Source organism: Phyllobates terribilis, unplaced genomic scaffold (genome assembly GCF_046119375.1).
Source record: "Phyllobates terribilis strain yellow unplaced genomic scaffold, ASM4611937v1 Scaffold_4__5_contigs__length_816908805, whole genome shotgun sequence".
Classification (NCBI taxonomy): Eukaryota; Metazoa; Chordata; class Amphibia; order Anura; family Dendrobatidae; genus Phyllobates; species Phyllobates terribilis.
Genome location: NW_027362764.1, coordinates 181,034,890 through 181,061,215, shown reverse-complemented (window position 1 = coordinate 181,061,215; position 26,326 = coordinate 181,034,890).

Genomic DNA, 26,326 nt, shown 5'->3' with positions numbered 1-26,326 from the left:
TAATGAAATACAATCCAAAAAAAACTCTACATTCCCACAATGGATATTAATTATAGAGATAGTTTAAAACTGGATTATTCCATATTTAAATGCAGATGCAGCCACAACCATTCTCTGCAACTGCTGCAGAACCCTTAGAACATGCTAGCTTATGCACATATCCTAATACAGCATCATTGGTAAGTATACACTGCAGAACAAATTAGCAGAGAGAAAAAATGCATATCAGATATAGGCTTCAGACATATAAATGGCAGACTTATTATCAGAAAATTTGAACAGTCTCACCCCTTTATCTTCAATATCACTGCCAGAGACCATCAAAGGGAATTCTATACTTGAGGCATACAAAGAAAAAGATGGGTTGGTTGTCCTCAATAGTATTCCCGACGCGATATATCAGCATATAGACTCATCAGGGGAACTTTTTTTGAAAATAAATGGTCTGTCTAACAACAGACCGCATATTGCTGCCAGGGATAGCTGCTTTGCAGATTCACCACATGTGTGATTTAAGAACGTCACGCCATCGTGGCTCCGCCCTAGGCATGTGATGAAAAGACCGGCATAGTTCCGGTCCGTGAACCGCATATCTGGTCCGGTGGAACAAAAACCATGACATCACTTCCGGGGCTCGCGCTCACATCATCCGGATTTGTTTAATGTGGTTACTCTAGAAACTGAGGGAAGTAAGTCATTCCTTCTACACCTTGCCAAAAGTGGACATAGGTGTATTGATCAAGACAAATGGCCACTATATTACGACAAAGCAAGGCTAAGGTAGATCAGTTTAATTGACCAAGGTGTATTATATATAATACGTTTAAGTCATACCCACGAAATAGCTTATAGCAAACAGAATCACTCGGACAAAAAATGGATGCAGATGGTTTAAGGGGATAAAAAATGAATAGATCCCTCACAAAAGAATGATACATTGGTACTTTAAGAGATAGCATACAACCACAAGCACAGAGGGTTGAGAGGGGCAATGCTTCATTATAGAGTATACAGACCTGGGTGGTTAACCTATAAGATGGCATAAGGAAGGGAATATAATGTCCTATTTCATAAGCCTCAGCCTTCTTGTCCCTATCTAACGCGGAGGTTGGCACCCTACAATCCTACGTCAGTGGCGCCCCCACTCAGCGGTGGCTGGCCCTAGACTAACTGTCCTTAATTTTACCCTATATTAAAGGAATGGGACAAAGGATAGTTGTTGGATGCATTGTTCTCAGCTTAAAAATCCACTGTGCTTCCTTTTTTAGAATCTGTCTATCCCAATCGCCTCCCCTAATATGTGTTGTGATCTTTTCAATGCCTATAAATTTCAACTTATCGATGTTGCCCTGATGTATATGATGTATATGATTGAGATGATTTGCTACAGGTGTATCTTTCTTATTGATTGCATCTCTTAAATGCTCACATATCCTTTTCCGAAATTCCCTCCCCATGTATTCAGTACCACATTCACACGTAGCCTTATATACAATGCCTTTGCTATGGCAGTTGATGAAGTGTCTAATAGAAAAAATGTTTCTTGTTACATTACTCCTAAATTGCTTAGTGGTAAGAATTGCCTTGCAAGCAGTACAATTACCACATTTAAAGCAGCCCTTTGGTTGGGTACCAAGCCAAGTTGGAGTGGCATTTGTACTTGTATTAGATTGAAAATGGCTGTGGACTAATCTATCACGGAGAGATCTGCCCTATCTGTATGTGATTTGAGGTGACGGAGAGATTGCAGTTTTAATATCCGTATCCATCAGAACAATTGGCCAATGTTTCCCTAAAATAGCTTTTATTTCAGTAGCCCTATTAGAATATTTAGTAATGAATCTAAGGTTATTGTCAGTCTCTCTCTTAGGAGTGGGGTGAGGAGATGTCTCCTGTCCCTCTGAAGTGAGTGATTCTACGCCTCACTTAATACCTTTCTGGGGTACTCCCTCTCTTCAAATCTTTGACGTAAATCATTGGCTTGCTCTTTGAACAATCCCATTGAGGAGCAATTCCGACGTAACCTAAGGTATTATCCTTTTGGTATGCCTCTCCTTAGGGATGGTTGCTTTCCCATCTTAGGAGGGAGTTTGTGGCAGTTCTCTTCCAACGGGTTTTAGTAACAATGTCCCCGTCCACAATTTGAATGAGTATATCAAGAAAGGGAAGGATTTTGCCATTGGCTTCAAAGGTAAAGTGGAGCTCTATGTCATTAGTATTCAATTGTTGGATGAAGTCCCCAAACTCAGATGTGTTCCCTTTCCAGATGACAAATATGTCATCGATATATCGTAGACATATTATTATCTTGTCATCGGGGCACAGTGCGGAATCACCAAATACAATAGTTTCCTCCTACCAGCCCAGGAGCAAGTTGGCATAAGAAGGTGCACATGGGCTACCCATGGCAGTGCCCCTGAGCTGGTGGAAGTACTCCTTGTCAAAAAGAAAAACATTTTTCATTAGACAAAATTCCAAAGCTTGCAAAATAAATCTGTTATGTCTGTCAAATTGGCGACCTTTCGCTCCTAAATAGTACTCCATAGCCATTAGGCCTTTTTCATGGGGGATGGACAAGTATAAGGCCTCAACATCTATACTACGCAGAATCATATTCGGTTCTAGAACAATGCCATCAAGTTTACCAAGCAGGTCTGTGGTATCTCGTACCTAGAAATTTAGAGCCACTACAAAGGGTCTTAAAATTTTGTCAAGATAAATACCCAGGTTTTTAGTAAGGCTGTTATTACCTGACACGATAGGTCTCCCTTTCAACGAATTAATGCCCATATGAATTTTAGGTATGCAATAAAATGTAGCCATAGTTGGAAATGATGGAATAAGGAAATCTCGTTTATTTTTGTTAATGACGCCACTCTCAAAACCTCTGTTCACCAATGCCCGCAGTTCCTCCCGAAAGATCTTCTGTGGGTTTTGGGATAACCTCTCATATCCACTATCACCCTCTAATAATGAAGGACAAAGAAGGCGGTATTTTTCAGTATCCATTATGACAATATTCCTGCCTTTGTTGGACGGTTTTATCGTGATATTACGATCCTTTCCAAAGTACAAAGGCTTCCATCTCTTTTTTAGTCAAATTGTGATATCCTCTATAGCTGGTTTCTGATAGTTGGATTATTTCTTTTGTGATCAGATTCAAGAAAACATCTATAGAGCTGAGATCACTAGTTGAAGGGGGCATTTTTTGGCTTTTGTTTTTAAGCTCCGTAAATGGTCCATCTCCCTCAATGTTAGGATGGGGGTTACTCAGGTGATATAGAAGCCTGACATCTTGTAACAGATTGTCAGGGATACCTAATTCTGAACAGTTCTTTCTATTTTCTTTAAGAAAATGCTTTTTCCATTTTAAGTGTCTTTCAAAAAGATTAAGGTCTTTTATCACCTCAAAGGTGTCTAGGTCAGTAGTAGGGACAAAAGAGAGGCCTCTATTTAGGATACACATCTCATCTGGAGTAAAGGACCTAGAAGACAGATTAACTATCTGTGGTCCTACACTAAATTTCTCAAGTTCGAGCGACTCCTGAGGGGGTAATCCACTTCTAAAAAATGCTTTCTCAAAGGGAATCTCTTATTATTACCTCTTCCTCTATGTCCGCCTCTTCCCCTGCCCCCTGCCTTTTGGTGTTTGGGATTTTATTTCGCAGTCCGATGCATCCGTCTCGGATGATGACAGGTCCGTCTCCCTATTATAGTTGTTGCGGGGAAGGGGTACAGAATATGCTTTATTATCCTTGAATTCTTCAAGGTCCTTAATGAAAAATTTATGTTTCCTTTCCGTAAGGTGATACTGAGATCTTTCTACTTTGTTCTGTAGCTGTGTCTCTTTTTTGTAAAATCTTGTTCAGAAATACATTTTTTGGTTATTTCTGTCTGTTCTCTGAGTGCCTCATTAATGGCAGTCAAAGATTGTTTTTCTTCTTCTAAGAGAAGTTTCATGAGCCTTATGGAGCTCTCATTTGCCTCCTTCCCCCATTTAGCCAGTAGATTGGAATTCCTATTGTAACGAAAACTGGGTGTCAGTGTAATTCTGAGGTGTCGAGGTACAATCCCTGATCTGATATAATTGTCAAGGCTTTGGACCTCCCACCACGAGGTTATTTGCTCCTTTTACAACTTAGTTAACTCTTTGAAGGCGGCATTTAAAGATGGTGTATACTTCTTTTGCACAAAGGATCTATCCGAATAAACCTCCTTTGCGTCAGAAAACCATTGCTCTGTGTTAATGCCTGTAGTAAGAATACCCTCCACGCTATTTCAAAAGAAATCCGTAGCTAAAGCTAGGGTATAGATATCTCACCCGTACGCCACGAATCTGTCAGAAGACAGAGGGATCAGGCCGCAAGAAGGGGACCAGCCCCTGGACCAGCCGTGTTACTCCAGGTCTCAGCTGGAAAAACCGTAGGCTTCTGGCTTTTATAGTTCAGTTGCCGAAGCCTCATTCTAGTCACTGTGAGGGTCAAGCAGGTCCGGGAACTCCAGTTTGACAGGAGGGAAGCGCAGGGCAGGAGGGAGAAGACGCAGCATGAAGTCGGTCTAGAGAGGAACATAAGAAAGCCGGGTTCCGTCAGGTGCTCCTAACCTACCTGAGGAAGAGCTGAACCCCCGGTCTGGTGAACGCAGCACGACGTGGGAGGCTGGCACCCGCGCAGTGTATCAGTGGAACGTACATGAGAACTGTGAGTAAAGACTCGGATGACTGCACCGCACTGCATCCGTCCATTATTTCAGCTGCGCCATATTTCCCCCTGCACTACAACGCCCAGCACAACCAACAATATCTACACTGCCCTGGAGCTAGCTCTTCCTGTGGAGAGCCACACCATCCCTGCTTCTGTAACATCAGCTTCAGAGGACTGCTCCGCAGCGGCAGCTCCCTTTGGTCGCATTCCACAGGTGGCGTCACGAACTTTATAAATCCCCTATAAATTGAAAGCCCCCCTTTTTATTGACCGCCCTGGGTCACGGACCGGGCCAGCCACCGTGATATTCACCACCAGCATCCATAGAGGCCCGGCTGCCGAGTACCCTACGGCCCAGGGGGCGCGTCAATATCATTGACCAATATATACCCAGATGATCATTCCATTTCAATAATTAACAGTATTGCTTGTATGTTTTAGGTATAGTATTACAGCCAGTATTAATCAGATATGACAAAATTAGATCACCTACGGGATACACATCCTCATTCATCAAACAGGCGTCTTCAAAGTTACTATACCCTAATGAAATACAATCCAAAAAAAAACTCTACATTCCCACATTGAATATTAATTATAGAGATAGTTTAAAACTGGATTATTCCATATTTAAATGTAGATGCAGCCATAACCATTCTCTGCAACTGCAGTATCACTGCCAGAGACCATCATAAATCACACATGTGGTGAGTAGAGATGAGCGTTGTTCGACTCGAACTGTTCGCCAATCTCAAATTCGAGCTGTTTTGGCCGGTGTTCGAGCCGTTCGGCGAACACGAACGATTTGAAAAAAATTCTGCTGTTCGAGGTTATGTTCGATAACTGTTCGTGCACCAAAATCATAACTGGATTTTTTCTCAGTAATGATGAAAATTAATGCTAATACGCAGTTTGAGTGTACAGCGGGGCGGGTGGAGGGGCAGGGGATTGATCTCTGCAGGAATAATGAAGATCTCCATTTTTTTTTTCTCTTTCCCGCATTTACAGTGGGGAGGTGCAATCTGTCAGCCTATCAGCAGCGCACACATGGAGCGAAGTGCTTTTTTTCACACAAGCAAGGGCATGTGTCATTGGCAGTGTATGTCACATGTCCTTGCCCTATAAGTAAAACCTTTTGGGCATAGCATCATTCTATTAGTCCGTCTATACTGACCTCCATCAGGTTGCAAATTGAATATAATTTTTTTCTGCATCTAGCTCTGAAAAAATATTTGGGCTTCTAGCAGTGTGTGGGACTTGGTCTATTAGTCCATCTATACTGACCTCCATCAGGTTGCAAATTGAATAGAATTTTTTTCTGCATCTAACCCAGCCAATAGTTTTGGCCTAATACCACAGTTTGGCCTCTCAGCTCTGCTCTTTTCCAATCCATTGTTTTTTTGTGCAAACAACTCCAGGGTTGTGAATTAGTTAACCACCAAAATGTGTGGAAAAAGGCCTGCTGCTGGTGGAAAGGGGAATAGGCGTGTTGGGAAGGGGAAAAAAGGTTGTGTCCGTGGGGTAGGTGTTAAAGCAACAGTAACATCTGCAGAAGAAAGACCATCTTCCAGCCAAACTAAAATGTCTACTTCTTTTAGCGGACAATGTGATAAGATCCCTTTCTTACGGCCACGCCCATTGCTACAAATTCCAGATGAGGCACAAAAACAGCAGGTGCTTCAACGGATATCAAGTGCTCCTTTAAGTGGGCTCTCTTCCACATCAACTTCAACATCACAAATACTCCAGTCCTCAGAGGTGTCACCCCAATCGCACTTGCTTTCTCAACGCTCCCACATCTCCAGCTGCCCGTCTGAGTATGAGGTAGAACAGATGGTTGAGTCTGCAGAGCTGTTTACTCATACTATAGCCTGGGAATCAGAGGTCAGCTCCAGCGCTTCTGTGAATCCAGACGAGGAAATGATCTGCACTGATGCCCAGTATCTTTATGACCAGGACCAGATGCAGAAGGTTCTGGCCATAATGTAGACCCTCATTCCCAAACTGTAACTCCTGTTGGTGGAGACAATGAGGAAGACGATGATGAGACTCAAATACCTGATTGGAGCGACAACTTTAGTTTTTTGTCAGGGCAGGAAGAGGTTGGCTCTGAGGACGACAGGTGTTATAACACACAGGGTGATGATGATGAGGTTGGAGATCCCACTTACTGTCAACCCATAGTCAGCCAAGAGATGAGGTCAGCAGAGGAGGTGGAGGAGAATGCTAGTGACGACGAGGTCAGGTTGCACCTTCCTGGACAGAGACGTAGTACTGGAAGCACGTCAACAACTGCATCCTCAAACACAACTCTGCCTCTCACCACAAGTCGTGGTGGCTCTTCAGGTCACATGGGTGCTAAGCCTTGCATAGCCTGGGCATTTTTTTAGATCGATAAAGATGACCCAACTCGTGTTATCTGTAACATTTGTCAGCAAAAGCTAAGTAGAGGCCAAAAATACATAGTTTGAGTACTTCATGCATGAACCGGCACATGGACATGAAGCATAAGTTGCAGTGGGAAGCTCACTGTGCTACAATGCGGCCTAGCCGGCCGGGCCAACCACCGTCTGCCACATCTTGTGCATCCGCAGCCTCTTCATCCTCTGTGACTGGGGGGACAGCAGTCACACCTGTTTTGGGACGCAGACCTGCCACCTCTTTACCCGCAACAGCCAGCGTGATTGGCAGGTCAACAATTTCTTTGGAGGTGGTAACCCCAGCTGGTGTTGAGCGCTGTCCGACATCGAGAGCACCACCTTTGGATCAAGGCAACCTAACATGTCCGCCTGCATCTTCCTCACAGACCGGCAGTTTGCCGGGGACACCCTTATCAACCCCGTCTAAGCACAACAGCCAGCCCTTGGTCCCTCAGATGTGGACAAGTAAAAGACCATTTCCTCCTAGCCATGAGAAAGCTAAGAGGTTGAATTTCACCATCTGCAAGCTCTTGGCTACAGAAATGCTGCCTTTCCGCCTGGTGGACACAGAGGATTTTCGAGACCCTATGTCCGTCGCAGTGCCAAGGTACCAGATGCCCAGTCGGCAATACTTCTGAAAGAAAGGTGTGCCTGCGCTTCACCAGCATGTCGCACACAACATTACCGCTTCTTTGAGAAACTCTGTGTGTGACAGGGTGCATTTCACCACAGACACTTGGACGAGTAGGCATGGACAGGGGCGTTACATGTCGCTGACTGGGCACTGGGTAACTATGGTGACAGCAGGACAAGGGGCTGCTGTCCAAGTCTTGCCGTCCCCACGAGTTGTGCGTCAATCCTCTTTATCTCAAAGTTCCTCCACTGCTTCTGCCTCCTCAACCTCCTCTCGGTCCTCCACCTGCACCCAAAGCTTGTCTGGTCATGCCACAAGATTTCTAACTGCGCAGAAGGGATCCTGCACACCTCCTTACTATGCTGGCAGTAGGGCTCAACGTCATCAGGCGGTTTTAACTTTGAAATGTCTGGGAAATGTGAGTCACACAGCTGAGGAGTTGTGGTCAGCTCTGGGGAACCAATTTCATGAATGGTTGTCTCCACTGGACCTGAAACCAGGGAAGGCCGTTTGCAACAATGCTGCAAACCTGGGTGCGTCCCTTCACCGGAGCAATGTCACACACGTGCCTTGTATGGCTCACGTGTTGAACTTGGTTGTCCAGCAATTTTTAGCCCACTATCCCAGACTAGATGGCCCTCTGCAGAGGGCACGGTCGCTGTGTGCTCACTTCCGCCGTTCGCATCCCGCAGCTCAGCGACTTACATCTCAACAGAAGTCGTTGGGCCTACCACTTCACCAGCTAAAATTCGGTGGAATTCAACTCTGCACATGTTGCAGCGACTGTGGCAGCACCGACAAGCCCTGGTGCAATACGTTCTGACGTATAGCCTGGGCCAACGTGATCCAGAGGTGGTGCAAATCACGCTGGAGGAGTGGTCTCACATCAGGGACCTATGCACCCTTCTGCACAGTTTTGAAATGGCGACGAAGATGTTTAGCGCTGATGATGCCATTATCAGCATGACTATTCCGGTGATTTACATTCTGGAGCACATGTTAAACAGAATTCGGAGTCAGGGGGTGGCACAAGAGGAGGTGGAGGAAGTTGAGGAGGAGGAGTTGTATGCGGAAGGGCTAACATCTGCAAGGTCCAGACGGTCGGCAGCACCAAGGCGGCAGGCATGTGAGGGTGGGGGAGATGGTTTTACCAGGGCGCATGGTAGCAGCCAAACTAGTGAGGAAGGTGCAGGAGCCCAGGAAGAAGTGGAGGACGAACTGATGGAAGACTCATCAGATGAGGGAGACCTTGATCACATTTCTGTTGTGCGAGGTTGGGGGGAGAGGACAGAGGAAGGAAGCATGATTGTTAACTCGCCACCAACACAACAGGGACTTGGTGCTCCTGGATGCGCAAGACACATGAGTGCCTTCTTGCTGCACTACCTGCAACATGACCCTCGAATTGTGAGAATTAGAATTAATCCTGACTACTGGGTTGCCACACTGTTAGATCCCCGGTACAAAAGTAAATTTGCCGAAATTATTCCTGCCATAGAAAGGGATGCAAGCATGCAGGAGTATCAGCAGAGACTGTTGCAGAATCTTACATGTGCTTTTCCACAAAACACCAGTGGTGCACGTAGTGAATCTCACAGTTCCAACTTGCCAACCGTGGGACCGTCAAGTGTTCAGCACTCAAACCGTAACAGAACCACAGTATCTGCTGGTAACATCAATTTTGCGGAATCATTTCACCACTTTTTTAGCCCATCCTTTGCAGGGCCACAGGAGACAAGAAGTCTGACACATAGTCAACGCCTAGAGACGATAGTACAGGAGTATCTCCAAGTAAACATTGAAGCCACGACTGTGTCACTGGACCCTTGCTCTTTTTGGGCTTCCAATCTGGATAAATGGCCGGAGCTAGCCACTTACGCCTTGGAGATCTTGTCATGCCCCGCAGCCAGCGTTCTGTCTGAACGTGTGTTCAGCGCTGCTGGTGGTGTGCTGACAGATAAGCGCACGCGGCTCTCCACTGATAATGTAGACAGACTCACGTTCATAAAGATGAACAAATCATGGATCCGAAACGACTTTTCTACCCCTGTGTCATCCTGGGGAGAGTAAAAGCTTGATGATTGGTTAAAATCACCCTACCAACCGTTTTAAGCTTTCAAATTACTAATCATGTTTATCTGTATCTTGACTGGAAAATAATTTGGGCTTTGTAGCAGTGTGCAGCACTGATCCTATTAGGCCATCTATAATAAGCTCCACCAGATTTAAAATTAAAAATAATTTTTAGCTGCATCTAGCCCGGAAAATAATTTTGGGGCTCCGAGATGCGCAAGACACATAAGTGCCTTCTTGCTGCACTACCTGCAGCATGACCCTCATATTGTCAGAATTCGAAGTAATCATGACTACTGGGTTGCCACACTCTTAGATCCCCCAAACTTTTCGATCAACCTTTTCATTTTAATAAAGACCAAAAAAATGGTCATTTTTGAAATTATAAGCATTAGCAGGTTGTTAGAAACTGAAATCAAACAGTTTTCAACTCAAAACTTTATTCTAGGTGATGTTACATTTTCACATAGGACCCCTTGTTCGAAAGGAGATGTTTTATGTGCAGCATGAGATGGTGCATTATCATGCAGAAAAATGATCTTGCTGTGAAATACACGGTTCTTCCTCTTGAACCATGGCAGGAAGTGCTGTTTGAGAAAATCCACATACATTATGGAGTTCATCTTTAGCGCCTTCAGGGATCCTAAAGGGGCCGACAATCTCTCTCCCCATGATTCCAGCCCAAAACATTACTCCACCTCCTCCTTGTTGGCGCTGTAGCCGTGTTTGCGTGGGGTGTCCATCAACCAGCCATCCTCCACTCCATCCATCTGGACCATCGAGCGCTGCACGGCACTCATCCGTGAACAAAACAGTTTTGAAATCAGTCTTCATGTAATGTTTGGCCCACTGGAGCCGTTTCTGCTTGTGTGAAGTGGATAGAGGAGGTCGACAGGATGGCGTATGCACAGCTGCAAACCTCTGAAGGACCCTGCATCTTGTTGTTCGGGGGACGTTGGAGGCACAAGCAGCTTCAAAAACTTGTCTGCTGCTATGACAAGGCTTTTTTGCCGCTGCTCTTTCAACCTAACGTAATTGCCTGTAGGAAAGAGTCCTCAATTTGCCCTTATCAGCACGCACACGTGTGTACTGTGAATCAGCTACATACTTCTTGATTGCCAAGACACTTCATCCTGATCATCGCACAATGTTGATTGTAGTCATGCCTTGACCTAAACACTCCACAATTTGTTGCTTCTCAGCAGCCGACACATCCTTTTTCTTTCCCATTTTGGCAGAAAATGTAGGCTGCTTAATAATGTGAGAGAGCCTTCTTAAGTAGTCTTGCCTTTCATTGGACACACCTGCCAAACTAATTAGCACAGGTGTCTGCAATTGCTTACAGTGATATAAAGAGCCCTGACACACATCACCATCAATGAGTTTAACTGACAAACAAACAAATTCTTCCCTTATCACTCCTAAACACTTTTTGCATAATAATTTGGAACGCAGTGTTCATGTGCTTTTCCACAAAACACCAGTGGTTCACGTAGTGAATCTTACAGTTCTAACTTGCCAACCGTGGTCTGTATGGAATTGTTCAATAAAGGGCCCAAAATTAAGATAACATAGATGGGAGAGGTCTCTATGAATAGGAATTCCTAAGTATTTGATACCCTGTGAGGGCCAGGCAAAGTGAAAGTTGGACTGGATGGAATCCTATATGGATTTGGGGAGGGAGACATCGAAGGCCTCAGACATCGCTGCATTGATTTTAAAATTTTACCATGTAACAAAGTGATCTATTTCAGCCATAACAGCAGGGATGGATATATGTGATTGAGTGATATATACTAGGACATCATCAGCAAATAGAGAGCACTTGTACTCGGTGCCTCCCACCTCAATCCACCTAATATTGGGGTTATGGCGAATTGATGAGAGCAGGTGCTCCGTCACTAGGATGTATAAGAGAGGGGACAGAGGACATCCCTGCCTTGTCCCATTGGTGATTGTGAAAGGTGATGAAAATGTTCTGACGCACCCCCTGGGCCTTGGGACACCCGGAGCCGGACCCTTTTTGGTGGATGCTGGTGGTTGTAGTCTTCGTGGCGGCGACCCGGTTCCGTGGCTCAGGGCGGTCAAACCAGTGGCGGAACTATTTATGTGGTTTTGATGTTTAAATGTCCGACTACGCCACCCGTGGATTGCCGTCAGAGTGAACCGCCGCTACAGGGCAGACCGCTGAGGCTGGTGTTGTGGGTGCAGCAGAGCGTAGCATAACTCCCCACGGGAGGAGTATAGCCTCAGGGCAGTGTATGCGGAGGATGGGGGTGATGGTGCAGGGCAGCAGCAGTAACGACACGGAGTCAGTGATGCAGTCCAGAGCCTTTACTCACAGTTCTTATTATCCAGACCACATCTGCAGGTAACGGCTGCCCACGTCGTACTGTGCTCACCAGGTGAGGGGCTCAGACAACTCCCAGATAACTTTGGAGCACTTCACAGGACCCCCTTTGTGTGTCCTTTGTCTGGCCTTTCTTACCAACACTTCTGTCCGGCTGCCTCGGGCCTCCTCTTGGTAAACTTGGCGCCAGTTTCCCTGACCCTATGTGGTGCCTTCCTAGCGGGTGTAGCGAGGGGCTGCGCCACATAAAATGTCAGAGCCTCCGGTTTCTATCTGAGGGTCGTTTCTTGCCTCCACTAGTTCGGGGACCGGTCTCCCCCTTTGGCCTGACCCCTCCACGCAGGTGGAGTCGGGCGTGCGGTGGAGACTCGCCCGTCCGCACCCCTGGGATCCCTTCATTCCTCGTTCCTGGAGCCTTCTCCGCTCCTCTTCCTTCCTTCTCCCTCTTCCAGGCCTGGGCCTCTGTTACTAGGCCCGCCTCCGGAGCAGAGCTCATGCAGAGCCCCTGCTCCCTGCCACTTCTGCTCAGACTTCTCTGCACTGAACTAAGATGGTGCCCACCTTTTATACTCCCTTCTCAATGCACCCAGGAACTGCTTCCTCCCTGCTCCTGCACTACAGGGTTCCCCTTCCTCAGTGTTCCCTCAACCCACTCCAGCCAGGGACAGGGACTGTCGTGCCCATCTCAGGGGCATATTGGTCGCCCTGCCCCACGGCAATGTGGTGTAATGCATGCAGGTGTCGGGTCCTGATCCACACTCCATTCTTACCTGAGAGTGAGATATCACACCTCTGGGTGAGGTGCAATACGTCTGTAGCAACCGAGCCCTCAGGGTGCTACAGTTCCATTTATCTTCAGCCTAGGTGACGTATTGCGATACAGGGCCGTGATTTTTGCTATAAAAGGGTCCCCTAGACCCCTACCCCAAGCTTTTTAAGAGAATCATATATGGCGTGCCAGGAGACTCTATGGAATGCTTTCTCAGCATCCAACGAGAGTATCTAATTACAAATTTTTAACTGCATCTAGCCCAGGAAATACTTTGTGCATAGTAGCAGTGTCTGCTAGTCAGCGGATTATCCCGGCTGTTAAGCAAGCTACACCACCTGTAGTTTAGACACTTAATTTTTTCAAAGGAAATGCTTCGGGACCATGGGATACTTAGTGAAGAGCATCAGGAGGCACCCCAAGGCATAGGGGCTGGGACTTGCAGTAGGATGCCTTGCGGTGGACAGCCGAGCTCGATCCTTATAAAAGCTTTTTAACTGCAGCAGCTTTAGTGGACGCTACTGGAGCTGGAATTACCGCGGCTGCTGGCATGAGACTTGCCCTCCAATAGATCCTTGTAAATGGATTTAAAGTGTATTCATTCAAATTAGAGAGACAATTTAAATTAAAAAGCTTAGAGCTGCCTCCACCACAGGCGGGCTCGCTCGACCCACCAGCGGACAGGCACCAGTATTGGGAGAGGGGGGCTGGCCGTCAGGGTTCACCGCGGCTCTGGCACAAACCCGGCGACACGGAGGTGGCACGGGCAGGAGCGGACTGGCCGTGTCGGCTTCTCACTTTTTGGATTTTAGAAGGGCATGACATGCCTATATCTGTGTCTCCCCATCCTTTTACTCCTCCACCTCTTTTATTTTCGCATGACTATATGTACTTGTCACTTTTCCATGTGTTAGTTATGTCTTCTGAGCAGTTTGTCAGCTTTTGGACACCTTTGAAGGTGTTTTCTATGTGTTTCTATGTGTTTTTGTTTGCCTGCCATTGGTTTTAATGGTGTTCGAAGGTGTTCGACGAACAGTTCGACGAACAGTTCGGCGAACACACGGGTGTTCGACGAACCGAACCAAACTCGAACACTACGGGGGTGGCTCAACACTATTAGAAACTGAAATCAAACAGTTTTCAACTCAAAACTTTATTCTAGGTGATGTTACATTTGCACATAGGACCCCTTGTTCGAAAGGAGCTTCTGAACTCTCTCGTCCATTGAATTTGTCAGGTTTTGGATGGTTTCTGCTTCAATTGTTTTGCATAAGGACAGAATACCCTCCCAGAGCTGTTGCGTAGATGTGAACTCCTCCCGCCATCATAGACACTCCTTTTGATGATGCTCCAGAGGTTCTGAATGGGGTAGAGGTCAGGGGAGCATGGGGGTCACACCATAAGCTTGTCCCCTTTTATGCCCATATCAGCCAGAGATGCAGATGTGTTATGTGCAGCATGAGACGGTGCATTATCATGCATGAAAATGATCTTGCTGTGGAATACATGGTTCTTCTTCTTGAACCATGGCACGAAGTGCTGTTTGAGAAACTCCACATACATTATGGAGTTCATCTTTACCCCTTCAGGGATCCTAAAGGGGCCGACAATCTCTCTCCCCATGATTCCAGCCCAAAACATTACTCCACCTCCTCCTTGTTGGCGCTGTAGCCGTGTTTGCGTGGGGTGTCCATCAACCAGCCATCCTCCACTCCATCCATCTGGACCATCGAGCGTTGCACGGCACTCATCCGTGAACAAAACAGTTTTGAAATCAGTATTCATGTATTGTTTGGCTCACTGGAGCCGTTTCTGCTTGTGTGCAGTGGATAGATGAGATCGACAGGATGGCGTACACACAGCTGCAAACCTCTGAAGGACCCTGCATCTTGTTGTTCGGGGGACGTTGGAGGCACCAGCAGCTTCAAAAACTTGTCTGCTGCTATGACAAGGCTTTTTTGCTCTTTTAACCTGATGTAATTGCCTGTAGGAAAGAGTCCTCAATTTGCCCTTATCAGCATGCACACATGTGTACTGTGAATCAGCTACATACTTCTTGATTGCCAAGACACTTCATCCTGATCATTGCACAATGTTGATTGTAGTCATGCCTTGACCTAAACACTCCACAATTTGTTGCTTCTCAGCAGCCGACACATCCTTTTTCTTTTCCATTTTGGCAGAAAATGTAGGCTGCTTAATAATGTGAGAGAGCCTTCTTAAGTAGTCTTGCCTTTCATTGGACACACCTGCCAAACTAATTAGCACAGGTGTCTGCAATTGCTTACAGTGATATAAAGAGCCCTGACACACATCACCATCAATGAGTTTAACTGACAAACAAACAAATTCTTCCTTTATCACTCCTAAACACTTTTTGCATAATAATTTGGAACACAGTGTACATGTGCTTTTCCACAAAACACCAGTGGTTCACGTAGTGAATCTTACAGTTCTAACTTGCCAACCGTGATCTGTATGGAGTTGTTCAATAAAGGGCCCAAAATTAAGATAACATAGACGGGAGAGGTCTCTATGAATAGGAATTCCTAAGTATTTGATACCCTGTGAGGGCCAGGCAAAGGGAAAGTTGGACTGGATGGAATCCTGTATGGATTTGGGGAGGGAGAGATTGAGGGCCTCAGACTTCGCTGCATTGCTTTTAAAATTTGACCATGTAACAAAGTGATCTATTTCAGTCATAACAGCAGGGATGGATATATGTGATTGAGTGATATTTACTAGGACATCATCAGCAAATAGAGAGCACTTGTACTCGGTGCCTCCCACCTCAATCCACCTAATATTGGGGTTATGGCGAATTGATGAGAGCAGGTGCCCCGTCACTAGGATGTATAAGAGAGGGGAAAGAGGACATCCCTGCCTTGTCCCATTGGTGATTATGAAAGGTGATGAAAATGTTCTGACGCGCCCCCTGGGCCTTGGGACACCCGGAGCCGGACCCTTTTTGGTGGATGCTGGTGGTTGTAGTCTCCATGGCGGCGACCCGGTTCCGTTGGCTCAGGGCGGACAAACCAGTGGCAGAACTATTTATGTGGTTTTGATGTTTAAACGTCCGACTACGCCACCCATGGATTGCCGTCAGAGTGAGCCACCGCTGCAGGGCAGACCGCTGAGGCTGGTGTTGTGGGTGCAGCAGAGCGTACACGGAGTCAGTGATGCAGTCCAGGGCCTTTACTCACAGTTCTTATTATCCAGACCACTTCTGCAGGTAACAGCTGCCCATGTCGTACTGTGCTCACCAGGTGAGGGGCTCATACAACTCCCAGATAACTTTGGAGCGCTTCACAGGACCCCCTTTGTGTGTCCTTTGTCTGGCCTTTCTTACCAACACTTCTGTCCGGCTGCCTCGGGCCTCCTCTTGGTAAACTTGGCGCCAGTTTCCCTGACCCTATGTGGTGCCTTCCTAGCGGGTGTAGCGAGGGGCTACGCCACATAAAATGTCACAGCCTCCGGTTTCTAGCTGAGGGTCATTTCCCGCCTCCACTAGTTTCGGGGATCTGTCTCCCCCTTTTTACCTGACCCCTCCACGCAGGTGGATTCGGGCGTGCGGTGGCGACTCACCCATCCGCACCCCTGGGATCCCTTCGTTCCTCGTTCCTGGAGCCTTCTCCGCTCCTCTTCCTTCCTTCTCCCTCTTCCAGGCCTGGGCCTCTGTTACTAGGCCCGCCTCTGGAGCAGAGCTCATGCAGAGCCCCTGCTCCCTGTCCCTTCTGCTCAGACTCCTCTGCACTGAACTAAGATGGTGCCCACCTTTTATACTCCCTTCTCAATGCACCCAGGAACTGCTTCCTTCCTGCTCCTGCACTACAGGGTTCCCATTCCTCAGTGTTCCCTCCCCCCACTCCAGCCAGGGACAGGGATTGTTGTGCCCATCTCAGGGGCATATTGGTCGCCCTGCCCCACGGCAATGTGGTGTAATGCATGCAGGTGTCGGGTCCTGATCCACACTCCATCCTTACCTGAGAGTGAGATATCACACCTCTGGGTGAGGTGCAATACCTCCGTAGCAACCGAGCCCTCAGGGTGCTACAGTTCCATTTATCTTCAGCCTAGGTGACGTATTGCGATACAGGGCCGTGATTTTGGCTATAAAAGGGTCCCCTAGACCCCTACCAAAAGCTTTTTAAGAGAATAATATATGGCGTGCCAGGAGACTCTATGGAATGCTTTCTCAGCAGCCAACGAGAGTATCTAATTACAAATTTTTAACTGCATCTAGCCCAGGAAATACTTTGTGCCTAGTAGCAGTGTCTGCTAGTCAGCGGATTATCCCGACTGTTAAGCAAGCTACACCAACTGTAGTTTGGACACTTAATTTTTTCGAAGGAAATGCTTCGGGACCACGGGATACTCAGTGAAGAGCATCAGGAGGCACCCCAAGGCATAGGGGCTGGGACTGGCGGTAGGATGCCTTGCGGTGGACAGCCGAGCTCGATCCTTATAAAAGCTTTTTAACTGCAGCAGCTTTAGTGGACGCTACTGGAGCTGGAATTACGCGGCTGCTGGCATGAGACTTGCCCTCCAATAGATCCTTGTAAAAGGATTTAAAATGTATTCATTCAAATTAGAGAGACAATTTAAATTAAAAAGCTTAGAGCTGCCTCCACCACAGGGGGGCTCGCTCGACCCACCAGCGGACAGGCACCAGTATTGGGAGAGGGAGGCTGGCCGTCAGGGTCCACCGCGGCTCTGGCACAAACCCGGCGACACGGAGGTGGCACAGGCAGGAACGGACTGGCCGTGTCGGCTTCTCACTTTTTGGATTTTAGAAGGGCATGACATGCCTATATCTGTGTCTCCCCCTCCTTTTACTCCTCCACCTCTTTTCTTTTCGCATGACTATATGTACTTGTCACTTTTCCATGTGTTAGTTATGTCTTCTGAGCAGTTTGTCAGCTTTTGGACACCTTTGAAGGTGTTTTCTATGTGTTTCTATGTGTTTTTGTTTGCCTGCCATTGGTTTTAATGGTTTTCGAAGGTGTTTGACGAACAGTTCGACGAACAGTTCGGCGAACACACGGGTGTTCGACGAATCGAACCGAACTCGAACACTACGGGGGTGGCTCAACTCTAGTGGTGAGTCTGCAAAGCAGAGATCCCTGGCAGCATTATGTGGTTTGTTGATAGACCATTTCTTTTCAAAAAAAGTTCCCTTGATGAGTCTATATGCTGATGAAACGTGTCAGGAATACTATTGAGGACAACCACCCCATCTTTTTCTTTGTATGCTGCAAGTATAGAGTTCCCTATGATGGTCTCTGGCAGTGATATTGAAGATAAAGGGGTGAGACTGTTCCAATTTTCTGATAATAAGTCTGCCATTTATATGTCTGAAGCCTATATCTGATATGCATCTTTTCTCTCTGCTAATTTGTCCTGCAGTGTATTCGTACTAATGATGCTGTATTAGGATATGTGCATAAGCTAGCATGTTCTAAGGGTTCTGCAGCAGTTGCAGAGAATGGTTGTGGCTGCTTCTACATTTAAATATAGAATAATCCAGTTTTAAAATATCTCTATAATTAATATCCAATGTGGGAATGTAGAGGTTTTTTTTGGATTGTATTTCATTAGGGTATAGTAACTTTGAAGATACCTGTTTGATGAATGAGGATGTGTATCCTATAGGTGATCTAATTTGGTCATATCTGATTAAGACTGGCTGCATTACTATACCTAAAACATACAAGCAATACTGTTAGTTATTGAAAAGGAATGACCATCTGGTTATATATTGGTCAATGATATTATTTTGGTTTCTTGCTTGTTACTGTCTCTGACAGGATACTTGTTCTGTCGTTGGAGGCATTGGTCATCTCATCACTTGTGTTGGTGTTTGGTTCATCTATGGCACTATTTTGCACTTTAAACTTTGTTTTTAATGGATAATCAATAAAGATTCAATTTTAACTAATCCAGTGCTGTCATACTTGCAGTCAAGTGACAACTCAAATGTCAGCTCTGTCGGTGCATAGTACATTGCAAGACGTGGCTGAGACTCTCTAGTTGACACATGACAGCAAGTATGCATCTGATACGGGTCTGGGTGGTGGAACCTCTGTGCTTCGGTGCAAGGAGAGACCAGAGGGGCATGACTAAGTGCCTACTTGGCCTGACCAAGGTCACATGGTGGCTTAGTCTACTCCGTGAACCAGGGAGGGACTTGGCAGGTGAACCAGGTGCCACCTGGGACCAACCTTGTGTGAAAGCAGGTGACCCCCATGGGTCAGATGGCAGGAGCTGCCAGATACAGTGGATGAGCATGGCAGGAAGGCTGATGGGTGGTCCAGGTAGATAAGCAGGCTCGTTTGCAGATAGCCAGATGGGTGGTTCGGGCAGGCAAGCAGGCGGGCACGGCAGGTAACTGGCAGGTGCTCCGGGTAGGCTGACTGGTGGGCACGACAGGTAACAGGCAGGTGCTCCAGGTAATCAGGCTGGCGGGCACGGCAGGTTACAGGCAGGTGCTTCAGGTAAGCAGGCTGGTGGGCACAACTGTAGACAGACAGACTGGCAGGCAGACAGACAGGCAGCCCTCACACAGCTCCTTATATACAGCATGAGCCCTCATACAGCTCCCTATATACAGCATGAGCCCTCACACAGCTCCCTATATACAGTATGAGCCCCCACATAGCCCCCTATATTCAGTGTGAGCCCACACATAGCCCCCTATATACCGTGTGAGCCCACACATACCCCCCACAGCCTCTTATATACAGAATGAGCCCCACACACCCTCAAATATACAGCATGAGCCCCACATAGCCCCTAAATACAGCATGAGCCCTCTACATATAGGAACAAATCTCACACACATATTAAAGAAAAAAAAACACACACTCACCTCGCCCCCGTTCCCCCGGCACTCTTCTCCGGTCTTTGCCATGTGCACTGACTCGATGTAGTGACGTCATCACGTTTATTATCTCAGTTGCACATGCTGACTGGTGGAAGGAGTCAGTTGTTCCGTCCTACATCTTTATATTCACTGCTTTCTGCATCCTGAAAATGGAGATCATGGTGAAATCTGGATGCAGGTTGGCCGTATGGTCTGGCCTGTGGACCAGTATTTTTGGGCTTTTGGCTATCTCGGTCCGAGGGCTGCACTTTGCCCAGGCCTGTTTTAGATGAGCCGTATACTAATCTGTGTACTGGGTGTTCGGTACACTACTATGTGCACATATATACAGTGTTCTATGCACTGTCTGAGCACTCCTGGATCCACTGCAGGACCTCTCACATAATGTATATCTGGTATATAATGCAGGACGTCCTGAAGCAGGCTCAGGGTCAGACACTGCAGGTTCACTCTGTATACTGGTGTTTGTAGTCTCTTTCTGAGGATCACTGTAAGTTATTGCTGCTTGAACTTGCATACAGATCAGTGACGCTGGAGCCGATGCCTCCCACTCACAGAGTGACCTGATCTGTATGTAAGGTTAAGATGGAGGCAGAGCACTAAATCTCACAGTGCCTCAGATTGAACATCCGCAGAAACTAAGAGAGACGCAGGAGTCAGATCACGCCCTGTCACATACCTGTTGCCCGGGCCCCTGGCTCACTGCTGACCTCATCTCTCCTCTCCGGCAGCTTGAAACAGGTGTGCAGATAAGTAACATCAGCAGACATGCCCACACGTAGCCCGCAGTGTCTGCAATCCTGGGATGGCCGGTCCAGTACTTGTACAGTACAGTGCGGGCACCGGTCTACTGAAGCAGCAGAAAGTGGGGCCCTTGGCAGTATGCTTCTGACTGCAAGGACCTCGCTTCACCTCCGGGCCCTGGTTCTGCTGCACCTGCTGCACAGGCGGTATGTCTGCCCCGGACAGGAGGAGAGGGAACCCTGCCCGCGAGGGCTCACAATCTAGAAGGGAGGGGTGAGGATACAGTAGGTGTGGGCACAGTTGGTCATGCAGCAAGGGTTACTGCAGGTTGTAGGCTTGTCGGAAGAGGTAGGTCTTCAGGTTCTTTTTGAAGGTTTCCACAGTAGGCGAGAGTCTGATATTTTGGGGTAGAGAGTTCTAGAGTAGGGGGGATGCATGGGAGAAATCTTGTATGCAATGGTGGGAAGACGAGATTAGTGGGGAGTAGAGAAGGAGATCCTGTGAGGATCGGAGGTTGCGTGCAGGTAGGTACCGGGAGACTAGATCACAGATGTATGAAGGAGACAGTGGATGGCTTGTATGCCAAGGTTAGGGTCTAGAACTTGAGTCTCTGGGCAATGGGGAGCCAGTGCAGGGATTGGCAGAAGGGAGAGGCAGGGGAATAGCGGGGGGATGGTTGGATAAGTAGGACAGCAGAGTTTAGGATAGATGAGATGAGAAGATTTAGGCGGGAGGTGAATATCCCCGGAAACATCAATCAAATGATTATTACACATATATATGCTGTACATATTTATATAAATAATAAAGGGGTTATCCTGTCTTAAAGTACAAGTCGTCAGTCACTCTATCTGACTGCAGACTTGTGAATCCTCACTACTCGTGCCCTGTGCATGCTAGGGGATAGTATGCAATTTGCATACTGCCAGCCACATTCTGTCTAGACAGTATCCGGCCTTGCTCCATACACTTGCATTCAGTGAGGCCGTGTACATCTGTTCGGAATATGACCATATGTATGCAAATAACATACTTCCAGAGAACCCCCACAGCACATAGTACACACGATGTAAAGATTCAGAAGTCTGCAGTCATGTAGAGTGACTGCAAACCTGTCCTCTAAAGCCAGACAACCCCTTTAATTTCAGTTGTCATTGTTGAGCATCTGTTGCTGCTTACGCTCAATTATAAAGCTTAGGAAGAGTGATACAGTCACACAGTAGTAAGCAGGCTTGATTCATACTGTAAGTAGGCCTAGTATGCTGCATATTCCTCAGCCCAAAGCTCTTTGCCAGCCATCAATAGTAGTGTGCTGAGCATGTATTTTCAATTAAATGTTTGCCAGATAAATTTTAAATAATGATCCAAAATTTTTTTCAATTTAACCTTTCCCATCATTTTTTTTATTTTTACCGGACATAGGGCAAGATTCATCAAGTTGTTTTTTTGCCAGAATTCTCGAGTAAAAATGCTTGAACTGTCATTTTTGGTATTTTACACCAGCCTTTGCCATCTCTGTCCACTTTTTGAAAAGTGGGCAGCGCTCATGCCGTTATGGAGCATGGTCAAGTGTGGTAGACAAATTTATCATAATTTACACCACAGAAGTGGTTTCAATTATGACAGACATGAACTCCCATCACTGACTGATTTACATATCTGGTGGTAGAACATGGCAGTTGAGCAATGTGCCAAATTCACTAAGAGGTGCACAATTCTAAATTAATTTGGCATATTTCACTTCATTGCTCCCTTCATGAAGACTGGCGTATAAATCTCCAGTCTCAATGAATCAAGGCCTTTCTCTTTAGTACAATAGGTATTTTTGGTGATGGTATTTTAAGAAACATTTTGCATACAATATATTTTAACAAATATCTGATATATTACAAGAAATAGTAATTTTCTCAGCATCAATACTCTCAGAATTATAATGCAGAATTAAAAGAGCCAAGTATCAAAAATTTAATCTGACATCTTACCAACAAGATGTCAGGGAGTGATTAAAAATAGTGATGAGCGAACGTGCTCGCCACTGCTAGGAATTTGCCCCAGCATCACGGTTCTCGACAAGCTCTGTGAGCATTCCCGGATTGCTCGGGCGGAAACTCGGGTCCCTGCCCTGCATGTTTAGCGCTTTTTAGAGAGCAAATGAACATGCAGGGATTGCCTGTCATGCACTGTAATTCCATAGCCATGTTGGTTGTGGGCATTACAGTGATTGGCTAGCCGCACGGCGTCATCAGGTGTGTATAAAACCGGGCGCCGCCATGCTCGTCACAGTCTACCCCGGAATCAGGCAGAGTAGGGAGAGGTGCTGCTGAGTCAGGGAGAGATTTGCTTGTTTATAGTTAGTATAGGTATTCCACAACATATATATATATATACTAGATGGTGGCCCGATTCTAACGCATCGGGTATTCTAGAATATGTATGTAGTTTATTTATGAAGATTTAAGAATAATGCAATGAATACACAGGATTTTCCGGGTAAAATATATACATTATCATTAAATTTTATTGCTCATAGAACTTAATACAACTGAATGAAATTATTAAACAGATCATCAAAATATCTAAACCATTACATGAATATCTAACTGTATTTATATAAATCATCGGACGAAAGCAGTACATTGACACTATAATATATTTGTTAACAATATCAACCCAAAATATTTTTGTACACCACATTTCTTGTGAATACGTTTTGACTATGTATAAGCAACTTTCCTTGTAAAGGGGTATGAACAACTTGCACCTTGACATTGGATCTCATTTTAACTCTTGAAAATGCAACGTCCATGGCCAAAAACGGGCTCCGCTAGATATATGCCAACATGGTGTAGAGTTTGACCTTGTGACTTGTTTATTGTCATGGCAAAATCTGGTTTTACTGGAAACTGTCGACGCCGAAGCCTAAAAGGAAGACCGGTATCCGAAGGACATAAATCAATGCGTGGAATGAACACTTTGTCTCCTTTTGCTGATCCAGTGACCACTCTTGCTTGAATTACGTGGGAATGGAGTCCAGTACAATAAGGCGAGTTCCATTACAGAGACCATTTTTTGTATTTAGATACCGCAGCAACATTACGATTGTTCCAACTTTGAGTTGTAGTCTGTGGGATGGCATTCCTGATGGCGTAAGACTATTTAAAAATTCAACTGGATAATGCTCTCGTTCATCTTCACTTTCTACATCCACTGAGTCATCACTTTTGTACAACTTATACTCTCCAGGCATTCTATCCATCACACGGGAATTTAGCAGAGCCATGTCATCGTTCTTGGGACAGAGAATTGCATGGGAAGAGGCCCTCTCAACACTGCTTTGGTCGCTCACATCAATTTCAACGCATTGTCCAAAAACATCACTTACGATACAGTCAGTGCACAACATGTCTTCTGGTGTTTCAATAATGTCTTCTCCAAGGTTGTATTCATTGCTAAGTTCATCGTTACCAACTTTAAGAAGCCACTTGCTGTACTCTGGGTCAGAAGATCGCATGTTGTTAATTAGTTGGAGTTTATTAAACTATTTCCAAAGGTCAGCTATTTTTAAGCTGGACTCGATAACATCTATTCTTGTTCCATTTGGTATGACTGGAAGGCATTGCCTAAAATCTCCGCCAATGACAAAAACTTTACCTCCAAACGGAATTTCATTTTTTCTGCAACATTTGTAGTCATTACTTCACGCAGAAGCCTGTCAATTAAGCTCAAAGCGTATTTGGGTGCCATGGTGCACTCGTCAAGTATCAAAAGATTTGCATTGTTTAACTGTCTTCCTGCAAATGTGTCTTGTTTTATTCTGGAAACGGAGATTTCGTTGACTGGAACGGTATCCCAAAGAGTGAATGCATAGTGCGACCTCCTCTTAAAAGGTTTGCTGCAATACCTGTTGTAGCCGATGGCAATACGACTTTTCCCAACCGTCTAACATGATGCATTAAAACTTCATAGAGGTATGTTTTACCGCTCCCTCCTGGACCGTCAATAAAGAAACATTTTGGCGTTGCATCTGCTTGGTTTTCTATGGCGCTCACAATAGTGTCATATGCAATCCGTTGTTGTTCATTTAAGAAGTATCTCTTCTCTGTTGCTAACAATAATTCGTAAGCTTCGTCATACTCTGGAACTTGTGGAACTTGAATTGCAGGCTGTGGCAAATTAAAGTCTGAAAATGTTTTTCCATGCAGTAGTAAGACATTTTGGACATCTTGCATGGCATAAGATTCACAATTTTGACAATTTCCACTTCTGTTGTGAAGACGTCAGCAGTAATACCCGATTATATGTTCTTTGAAATTTGTCCAAAGTTGAGCCGGATTTGTAGGCGGTCCAAATACGCAGATGTAGGCAAACAATTCACAAAGTTGCTTAGGCATATTTAGGGTAACTGCGTCTTCTAAAGTAAGTCTCCACACAGTATCATCCAAAAAATTGATGATTTATCGTGATTGACTGTTTTCTGTTGTATTTCGACGTTAGCTTTGTCATGCCCCTTGTAGATGTACTTGAAAAGATATTTTACACTTTTTATTAAAGCACAGATTTCTACGCTGATGTGACAGTTGTAGCATTTTGATAAGTACGGCTTGTATGGAACTATCCATGAGTTATTTATCATTTTTTTGTTGCGAACAATGTTATCAATGTGTTGTCGCTGGTAGGATGGGTAGCCATCCAAGTCTTTAACAGTGTGCTGTTTGAACTCCTTTGGAAACCCATTTGTACACTTTCCGTTTTCCATGCATGGACTTTTTGGATTTGCTACACCGCATGGGCCATGAACCATATGAGAGACTACAATATTATACAGTTCAGGATACTTTTCTTGGTTAGGAATTTCAGCGAACACTATGTTGATGTCTTTCAAAAGGCTGCTGAGTTTCAGTGAAAATACACATGCGACTAAGTCCGGCCTGTGTTCAACTTGTGGCCAGGTTTCTAGATTTTCGGTAATTTCCGGCCATTTAGGATTACAGGTCATTGTCACAAAAATGTGAAAATAACCTTGGCACTCGAAAAAATTCTGCTTAAGAAAATTTATTACAGTCCATATTAATATACAGTAAACATACGTTAACGTTTCGGTCTACACGACCTTCTTCAGTTGACTGAAAAATGGACAAATAAAGAAAACATAAACAAAAGAATACAGAAAAGCTCTGTTCAAAAAACCGTATATAAACATATGCAAAAGACACACAATGTTACAAATCAACGGAGGACAGGGCAATGGGGTATAGGGGAATAGGGAGACAAATAGAGGGCAACACAAAAGGAGGGAGGAAGAGGGAAAGGCCATGTTAAGTGTAGGACCTACCCGTATATTCGTATCAATGGTATAAGGGAAGATAAGCTGGAGGAGTCAACTAGGACAGCCTGGAGGGAGAATAGTAAATATGTGTGATACTAGGGTAAAAGCCGTGTTGGAGGCAGCGCAACAAAACATGTATGTGGACAAAGCAAATAAATCAAATGGCCAGTTTAGGGAGAAAAGACCAGGCACGTACCTGCTAGGGAGCTCGTAGGGGACTCAGGACCGGCAGCGCGGCATCCACCGCTAGATGCTGTGGCTTAGAGCGGGAAGGTGGGCATTTAAATATGGAGGAGGATGATTGGAAAGCCAATCATCTGCGAGAGCGTTACATTCCGCGGTTGCGCATGTCCGGACGTAAATAGAGTCACGTGACCGGAAGGAACGGGGAACAGGTCACGTGTGCGTTCCATTGGACTAAAGC